The sequence below is a fragment of the Bos grunniens genome, chromosome 13 (assembly GCF_055505025.1).
Source record: "Bos grunniens cultivar Pamir isolate PY7600 chromosome 13, Bosgru_T2T1.0, whole genome shotgun sequence".
In the NCBI taxonomy this organism is placed as follows: Eukaryota; Metazoa; Chordata; class Mammalia; order Artiodactyla; family Bovidae; genus Bos; species Bos grunniens.
The window spans coordinates 9,740,393-9,750,076 of record NC_141177.1 but is presented as its reverse complement, the minus strand read 5'-3'; the positions used below and the strand labels follow the sequence as shown (position 1 = coordinate 9,750,076).

At 45.5% G+C, this 9,684-nt stretch overlaps 1 pseudogene; it reads left to right on the top strand.

The window, feature by feature from the left end:
• Positions 1-1,443: 1,443 nt before the first annotated feature.
• Positions 1,444-6,289, top strand: LOC147360152 (spleen trypsin inhibitor I pseudogene; annotated as a pseudogene).
• The last annotated feature ends 3,395 nt before the right edge of the window (positions 6,290-9,684 follow it).

Here is a 9,684-nt window from a genome sequence, read left to right as displayed (position 1 = left end):
TCCCCTAGAGAGGAGAGATTTGATGTGAGCATTAAAGGGGATAAAGTTTTCCACAAAGGGAATTGTGTAACATCTTGGCACTGGTCGCTGTTAGTGTGTATGTGTGTGTCAGTGGGAAGATGCTTGTCTGTGTGTGGATGAGTAAGCGTGTATGGGAGAGCCTTGTTGCACACAGCTATAATGGGGAGTGAATAGATGGGAGGAGTGGAGGGGGAGGGTGTGTAAACCCTCACCTGTGCACCACACTTCATTCCTTACAAAGCAGCAGAGTGCATGGTGCACAGACTGGATGCAGCCAGTTTCTTGGGTTCAAATCCTGTCTACCCAGTATGACCTTAGTCAAATGACAAATTTCTTATTGCCTCAAATTTCTCATCTGTATTGTTAGAAAATATGAAGATTTCCTCACTGTTTCTTTTAGGATTATCCTGAGGATTAGATGAGATAATGTACATCAAATGCATAGAATGATGACTGCACACAGAAGGAGCTAAATGTTAATTGCTGTCATTACTCATTATAGTTATTATTACAAAGGACTTTGACTTTTCTGGGAGAAGGAATGTCTGTCTGTTGCCCCCATTGCTTCCACAGCAACCTCGTGATGAGGGCATGACTCTTCTGACACCTGAAGACACGGGGCTCTGGGAGATTTCTGGCCCCAGGTCACAAAGTAAGAAGGAGGCAGAGCCAGGATTCAGACTGAGGTGCTCTGATTGCAAAACCACTGAGGAGAGAGTAGAGAGAAGAGATGGCTGCAGGCAGTCTTCCAAGCCCCCCACAAATCCACTCCAGCCTGTCCTGAGGTCCACTCAGACAGACAGATTTCCTGTGGCTAAAACCAGGTGAGGGATGGCAGGTGATCATGCTGCAGAGACATGTTCGGCTCCCTCTTCCCCTCTGCCCCCTCCCCTTACTCTTTTCTGTCCCCAGAAAATGAGGATCTTTGCCCCCCGCACCAGGCCCCCTAGGAAAACATTGCCTTCCCCCAGCTCAGCTACTGCCTGGGCCTCTGCAGGTAAACTGCAATTTCCATTAGCTTGAGATGTTACCACAATGGTTGCAGGAAGGTGCCTTTGTCACAGCTGCCTCCTGAGGTAGGTGAGGTGGGAGGGCGGGGGAAGGGCATTGATGCCCAGATGTGATAACACCTGCAGCAGGCTGAAATGGAGGACTGGAGCTCACACACTGCTGATCACTTATCTGTCCTTTGATTGGCTCTCATCCACTCACAGACATCCATCAATGCCAGGCACTGCTCTAGGTGCTGGGGTGCTTCTTGAGTGACCATATTGGACACAGTTCCACCTGTCTGATCACAATCCTTGTTTCCATGAGACCCACAGGTATCATCATGTCTGAGAAGTGCTGTTGTTGGGCATTTGGCCCCTGCATGCAGAAATGGGAACCCTGGTTAGGTGGGGAGATTAAGCAATAAACAGGACTGACCCAACTCCTCCCCTTGCCCACTTCCCTTCCTCATCACCTGATCCCACCCCTCAGCCAGGATATAGAAAGCCCAGTCCATCCCCAGCATCCTCAGGAGCCCTCCTGAAGGCCACGAAGATGAGCCGGCTCTGCCTCTCTGCAGCCCTTCTCCTTCTCCTGGGCACCCTGATGACCAGCATCCCAGTGGTGACACCAGCTGCAAGGACAATGGTAAGTCCTGGCTCACCTCTCCTCTACAGATTGGGAGTGGGATGATAAGGGGAGTCCATGAAAGGGGCTGGGGAACAGGGGTGGGGTGGACACTGCCAACCCTCTCCGGATTTCTCCTGAGAAATTGGGCAGTTTTAACTCCAGGGATGTTTGCTGACTCTCAGAAAGAAATCATCATGTTTCCAGCATAAAAAAAGTTTCCTGCCCAACTATATGACATCAGGGACCTGATCTCTGAGACTCTCTGTTCCTAGTCTCTGCCTTGTCCTCAAATCTCACTGTAGTGTAATGAAAAGATCAGTACTTGATCCTTGTTCTGGTTCCTGGTGCAGACATCCTGTTTGGGATTGACCGTCTTTTGTAAGGTAATGTGATGAGTCAAAGAAAGGGACCCAGAGTAGTTTCAGGATGGGGCTTGTCTCCAAAAAAATCTCATCAGGTGATCAGAGAATTAGAACTCTAAGCCCCTAGTACTTCTGGGGAGAGGGGAGGGGAGGTACTGAGACTGAGTTCAATCACCAATGATCAATGATTCAATCAATTTGCCTACCTATTGAAGCCTCAGTACAATTGCCTAACACCGCAATTCAAGTGAACTGACTTGTGGGATGCCTGGTGGGCATTTCAGAACTGGTTGGTATAGATAGGGACAGCAAGTATTTGCTGTCAGGGACATAACCCAGACTTGCTCTTCCCTGTGATTGGATGACTGTGGCTCAGGAGCCAGGGGTGTAATTAGTGTGGGTCTGTGCTCCCAGCAGTGATTATCAATTATCTACTTTATAAGAATTCCTCAGCAGAATCAGGTCCTCTATCAAATGGGATGTGACATGATTATATTGTAGTGACTTTAGTAGTTACATGCTGTGTGTCCCGGGGCAAGTCATCTCCGGTTTCCTCACTTGAATGAGGGGCGGGATTACCTGTTACACAGGTTCTTTTAAGGGATGACCAGTCATGAATATTGAGAGTTTAATCACATTTCATGGGCTTTCCAAGTAGTGTGAGTGGTAAAGAACCCACCTGCCAATCCAGGAAACATTGGAGATGTGGGTTTGATCCCTGGGTTAGGAAGATCCCTTGGAGGAGGGTACAGCAACCCACTCCAGTATTCTTGTCTGGAGAAACCTATGGACAGAGGAGCCTGCCAGGCTACAGTCCATGGGTTTGTCAAGAGTCGGACATGACTGAAGCGACTTAGCACGCACAATTACATTTCATAACCAGTGAGGTACATTTTCCATCAACATGTCTTCATCTGGAAGATCTGGAAGACTTACTCTGCCTACCTTTCCCTTCCCTGCTCCAAATATCTTGGTATCAAATAATGATTATTTCTATATCATTAAAATTAATTAGAAAGGCAGGGGTGGAGGCAGGCAGCTGAGTTTCTGCTCTGCCTGAGACAACTGCAGGGAGAGCCAGGTTCGCTCGTGGGGCCAAGGCTATTTTTTCCAGACTGGAGCAATGTTAGTCAAAACTCAAGGCCCTTCCTTTTGTCCCCTATGTCTATTATTTTATTATCTTCTCAAGATATAGAATGGTAGTGCTGGATTCATAGTTATGTTGACTTGCCTCATCATCAAACAGCGATTGAATGATATCCATTCTATTCAACAGCTGTGTTCTTGGCTTGAACATGGAGTGGGAAGTTGATTCCTTTAATAAATACCTCTTAAGTCCCTAAAAGCATTGTTCTTGATGTAGGGAAACAGCTGTACACAAAATAGCAAAATAACTTCCCTTCTTGAAAGTGAAAGTTGCTCAGTCATGTCAGACTATTTGTAACCCCATGGACTATACAGTCCATGGAATTCTCCAGGCCAGAATACTGGAATGGGTACCTTTTCCCTTCTCCAGGGCATCTTCCCAACCCAGGTCTCCTGCATTGCAGGCAGATTCTTTACCAGCTAAGCCACAAGGGAAGCCCAACTTGCCTCCTTGGAGGGAGACAGATCATAGAGAAAGGGAAAAGTCCTCTGCCAGGTGGCAATGAGTGATGTGAAGAAAAAGAGTGAAGGGGATAAAGGAGGCTGTACTAATTCTATAGAGGGTCAGGGAAGCCCTCTGTTATAAGGAGGCAGAGGCTGCCAAAAATGAGCTTGGTGTGTTTGCGCAGCAGCCAGGACCAGGGTGACTGGAGCTGAGGGGGTGAGGGGAGGGGAGTGGAAGGGGATGAGGCAGAGAGGCCACGGGGGCAGGTCGTGAGGAGCCTTGTAGGACTTTATAAGAATCCAAATTTGACTCTGAAAGAGCTGAGGAGTCACTGAGGGATTGGTCATGGGAGCCATGCAATAGGACTCAAGTTTTAAGAGGATCCCTGAGGCTGCAGAGCAGAGAGTGCCTCTAGGAGATGAAGGGCAGAGACAGAGGTCTGGGGAGCAAGATGCTGTAGTGGCCCAGGTGAGCAGTGATGGAGCAGGTACCTGTATTGTTTGCTGGGTCCATCTCAGTTCTCTCGAAGGACATGAATGACTTGCTCTGTTGAGGGTTTGATGGAAGCTTCATTACCTAGTCATGATGCATTGAATCATTAGCCATTGGAGATTGTTCAACAGACAGCTCCTCTCCCCTCCCTAAGCTGGGCCGGGGGAGGTCAAGGAGGAGGGGAGCAATGAAAGTTCAACCCTCTCTTTGGTCAGGCAGTACCCAATCCTGGGTCACCTAGGGGTTCTCCAGTAGTTACTCCCCTTCCCATAACAAAAGACAGCTTTAGAATTTCAGGGTTTTAGGAGCTCTTTGCCAGGAATGGCACAAAGAACAAATATTTCTTTATCATAAACTGCAATGCCAATATTCCATTATTCCAGTCTCTAGGAGGTGATCCCTGTTAATACACTGGTTTATTTTCTTCCATGATTTCGCAGCATGATTCCTTCACACCTTCTTCTTCTTTTTTTGGTTACTTCTGCATTATTTCTTTCCATTTATTTTTTCTTTTTAATTTATTTATTTTTTAGTTGAAGGATAATTGCTGTGCATAATTTTGTTGTTTTCTGTCAAACCTCAACATGAATCAGCCATAGGGATACAAATATCCCCTCCCTCTTGAACCTCCATCCCATTTTCCTCCCCATCCTACCCCTCTGGGTTGAATCAGAGCCCCTGTTTGAGTTTCCTGAGCCATAGAGCAAATTCCCGTTGGCTATCTATTTTACATATGGTAATGTAAGTTTCCATGTTACTCTTTCCGTACATCTCACCCTCTCCTCCCCTCTCCCCGTGTCCATAAGTCTAGTCTCTATGTCTGTTTCTCCACTGCTGCCCTGCAAATAAATTCTTCAGTACCATTTTTATAGATTCCATATATATGTTTAGTACATGATATTTATCTTTCTCTTTTTGACTTACTTCACTCTGTATAATAGGCTCTAGGTTCATCTCCCTCATTAGAACAGACTCAAATGCATTCCTTTTTATGGCTGAGTAATATTCCATTGTGTATCTGTACCACAACTTCTTCATCCATGCGTCTGTCAATGGACGTCTAGGTTGCTTCCATGTTCTAGCTACTGTAAATAGTGCTGCAATGAGCAATGGGATACATGCATCTTTTCCAGTTTTGGTTTTCTCAGAGTATATGCCTAGGAGTGGGATTGCTGGGTCATATGGTTTTATTCTTCGTTTTTTAAGGAATCTGGATATTGTCCTCTGTAGTGGCTGTATCAATTCACATCCCCACCAACGGTGCAAGAGCATTCCCTTCTCTCCACATCTCCTCCAGCATTTATTGTTTGTAGACTTTTTGATGATGGCCATTCTGACTGGTGCCTTCACACCTTCTTTTTTGGCTGCACACACAGAGATGTACAAGTACAAATACATGACACATACATGCTTTTGTGAGTGTGTGTGTGTATGTGTGTGATTTTAGTTCCCCAATCAGGGATTGAACCTGTGCCCCCCTAACCAGGGGGCCATCAGGGAAGCCCCTTCACACATTTTTTTTTTAACAGTGGAAACTTTCAACCTTTCACTTAAGTACAGAGAATAGTATTATAAAATCCATTTGTTCATCATTCAGCTTAAACAGTTACTGACATGAGGAGAATATTATTGATGTAGGTCCTCTTATTTTTCATGAATTGTTTTGAAACTAATCTGAGGCATCATGCCCATCGATCCATATATACTTCATGAAGGAGATATAATTTTTTACAGATTACCATATCACGGTCACGACACAACATTAACAGTAACGTGAATGGCCTTTTAATTCTTTACCACCCACGCCCCACCACTGTACTGCAGACAAGCTGATTGTTGCAGTTGACCTTGTATTCAAGCTATAATGAGTATCTGCATAATGGACCCGGGGCCCGTGCCATCCTTGCAGTCCTGCAGCCTCACTTCGGCCTGGAGCCTCCATACAGGGGTCCCTGCAAGAGTGTGAACGTCAGGTACTTCTTCAACGCCAGCTCCACGTTCTGGGAGCCCTTTGTATATGGTGGGTGTGACGCCAAAGAGAACAACCTCCTGAGGGCAGCGGACCTCAGGAGGACCTGCGGTGGCTCTCTTGGCCACTGAGGTAAGACAGGGGCAGGCAGGGGGAGGGAAGGGCTGGGGTAAGGGCTCGGGGGTGAACACAGAACCTCAGAACCTCACAGTGACTTTTTCCCTCGCCGCCACCCAGGAGAAGTGGCTGCAGTGTCTGGTGAAACCGTATACTGAGCACGACTTCCAGGGGCCAGCTTGGCAGAGGGTCACTGCTACAAACCCCATCATGATAATCTGAGCCTACTCACATGCTCCCCTTTCTCAGATAGGAACACTGAGTCAGCACCTCATGGAGCAGGTCTGCAGTGCTAGGCTTTTCCAGCTAGGCTTGGAAAACTCACTTTCTTCTTGTTGGTCACCCCGGTCCTAGGGATTGCTCATCTCTGGGGTGGTCGAGGACATGTCGAGATGAACGGTGTCCAGGTCTGGGGCTTCAGAATTGTCAATCAGCAAGTTCCTTTCTTTTTTGCAGAGAACCTGTGAACTGTGCTCTGCTGAGATGCTGACGTCCAAGGAGGACCCACACAGGGCTGGGTTCTGGCTGCTTCTGAAGCAATTCGGCCTTCTCCTCTTCCTTCTCAACCCTGCCCTCCTCAGCAGAAATCCATCTCTTTGCTTCCTCCCATAGCTCTACTTGCTTTGGTTCTGTCTCCTCCAGCAGCTCTAAGGACCAGGAGAGCTAGTCTTCATTGTGTGCCTAGCACTTAGCATAGTTCCTGGCACGAAGCAGGCAGTCCATCAATATCTGAGGCACGAAAGAGAAATGCTGATGAGATAGAAGCAAGTATCTACTCCTACCCCTCATCCTCACTGCATCCTTACCTTCACCCTCCTCCCCACCATAACTTTCCTTCTTGTGGGTGTTGGGATACTTTTGGGAATTTTCAGTTCAGTTGCTCAGTTGTGTCTGACTCTTTGCTATCCATAGACTGCAGCATGCCAGGCTTCCCTGTCCATCACCAACTCCCGGAGTTTACTCAAACTCATGTCCATTGAGTTGGTGATGCCATCCAACCATCTCTTCCTCTGTCATCCCCTTCTTCTCCTGCCCCCAATCCCTCCCAGCATCAAGGTCTTTTCCAGTGAGTCAGTTCTTCACATTAGGTGGCCAAAGTATTGGAGTTTCAGCTTCAGCATCAGTCCTTCCAATGAATATCCAGGACTGATTTCCTTTAGGATGAACTGGTTAGATCTCCTTGCTGTCCAAGGGATTCTCAAGAGTCTTCTCCAACACCACAGTTCAAAAGCATCACTTCTTTGGCGCTCAGCTTTCTTTATAGTCCAACTCTCACATTCATATGTGACTACTTGAAAAATCATAGCTTTCACTAAATGGACCTTTGTTGGCAAAGTAATGTCTCTATTACTTTGACTATTTTTTACTATTTTAATATGCTGTCTAGGTTGGTCATAGCTTTTCTTTCAAGGAGCAAATGTCTCTTAACTTCATGGCTGCAGTCATCATCTGCAGTGATTTTGGAGGCCCCCAAAATAAAGTCTGTCACTGTTGCCATATCTATTTCCCATGAAGTGATGGGACCAGATGCCATCATCTTCATTTTCTGAATGTTGAGCTTTAAGCCAGTTTTTCACTCTCCTCTTTCACTTTCATCAAGAGGTTCTTTAGTTCTTCTTCACTTTCTGCCATAAGGGTGGTGTGATCTGCATATCTGAGGTTATTGATATTTCTCCCGGCAATCTTGATTCCAGTTTGTACTTCATCCAGCCCAGCATTTCACATGAGGTACTCTGCATATAAGTTAAATAAGCAGGGTGACAATATATAGCCTTGACTTATTCCTTTCCCAATTTGGAACCAGTCTGTTGTTCCATGTCCAGTTCTAACTGTTGCTTCTTGACCTGCATACAGATCTCTAAAGAGGCAGGTGAGGTGCTCTGGTATTCCCATCTCTTTCAGAATTTTCCAGTCTGTTGTGATCCACACAGTCAAAGGATTTGGCATAGTCAATAAAGCAGAAATAGATGTTTTTCTGGAGCTCTCTTGATTTTTTGATGATCCAACAGATGTTAGCAATTTGATCTCTGGTTTCTCTGCCTTTTTAAAATCCAACTTGAACATCTGGAAGTTCACAGTTCATGTACTGTTGAAGTCTATGATTTTGAGCATTACTTTGCTAGCATGTGAGATGAGTGCAATTGTGTGGTAGTTTGAACATTCTTTTGTATTACCTTTCTTTTGTATTGGAATGAAAACTGACCTTTTCCAGTCCTGCGGCCACTGCTGAGTTTTCCAAATTTGCTGGCATATTGCGTGCAGCACTTTAACAGCATCACCATTTAGGATTTGAAATAGCTCAACTAGAATTCCATCACCTCCACTAGCTTTGTTCATAGTGATGCTTCCTAAGGCCCACTTGACTTCACACTCCAGAATGTCTGGCTCTAGGTGAGTGATCACCCCATTATTGTAATCTGGGTCATGAAGATCTTTTTTGTACAGTTCTTCTGTATATTCTTGCCACCTCTTCTTAATATCTTCTGCTTCTGTCAGGTTAATACCATTTCTGTCCTTTATTGTGCCCATCTTTGCATGAAATGTTCCCTTGGTATCTCTAATTTTCTTGAAGAGACCTCTAGTCTTTTCCATTCTATTGTTTTCCTCTATTTCTTTGCATTGATCACTGAGGAAGGCTTTCTTATCTCTCTTTGCTATTCTTTGAAACCCTGCATTCAAATGATTATAGCTTTCCTTTTCTCCTTTGCCTTTAGCTTCTCTTCTTTTCTCAGCTATTTGTAAGGTCTCCTCAGACAACCATTTTGCCTTTTTGCATTTCTTTTTCTTGGGGATGGTCTTGATCACTGCCTCCTGTATAATATCACAAACCTCTGTCCATATTTCTTCAGGTACTCTATCAGATCTAATCCCTTGAATCTATTTGCATTTATTGTGTTTATTTAATCCCTTAATCTATTTGCATTTATTAAATCCCTGCAAAACAGTGTTCTCAGTAGCCAAAATATGGCAAAAATCTCGCCTTCTTTGAGGGAGACAGATAATAGCAAAGAAGGGCGGAAACCCTATGGTAAGTTATGAGTTTTTTTAAGGTAGAGAGTGATGGGGAGAAAGGATGTTGTGCTCTTTCTGTAAGGGTCAGAGAAACTCTTTGTGATAAGGAGAGGTTTGAGTAGAGGCTTTGGTCCAAGTGCCTGGTGTGTTTGAATAGCAGCCAGGATCATGGCTGTTGAAGCTGAGTGAGTGGAATGGAGGGGAGTGGAAGGGAATGAGGCAGAGAGGCCATGGTAATAAGTTATGCTTGTGAGACTTTATGAGTCAGAATTTGACTCAGAACGATGGGGATTCATGAGGATTTGGTAAAGGGAGCCATGGGATACAACTGGGATCTTCGAGACTGGAGTTCAGAGACTGCCCTCTAGAGGGCGAAGGAGAGAGACAGACGTCCAGTGAGCAGGCTGCTGTGGTCCAGGTGAGTTGTGATGGAGCCTGACCCTATGTTGTTTTCTGGATCGATGTCAGTTCTTTGGAGACATGAATGTCTTCTCTTTGAG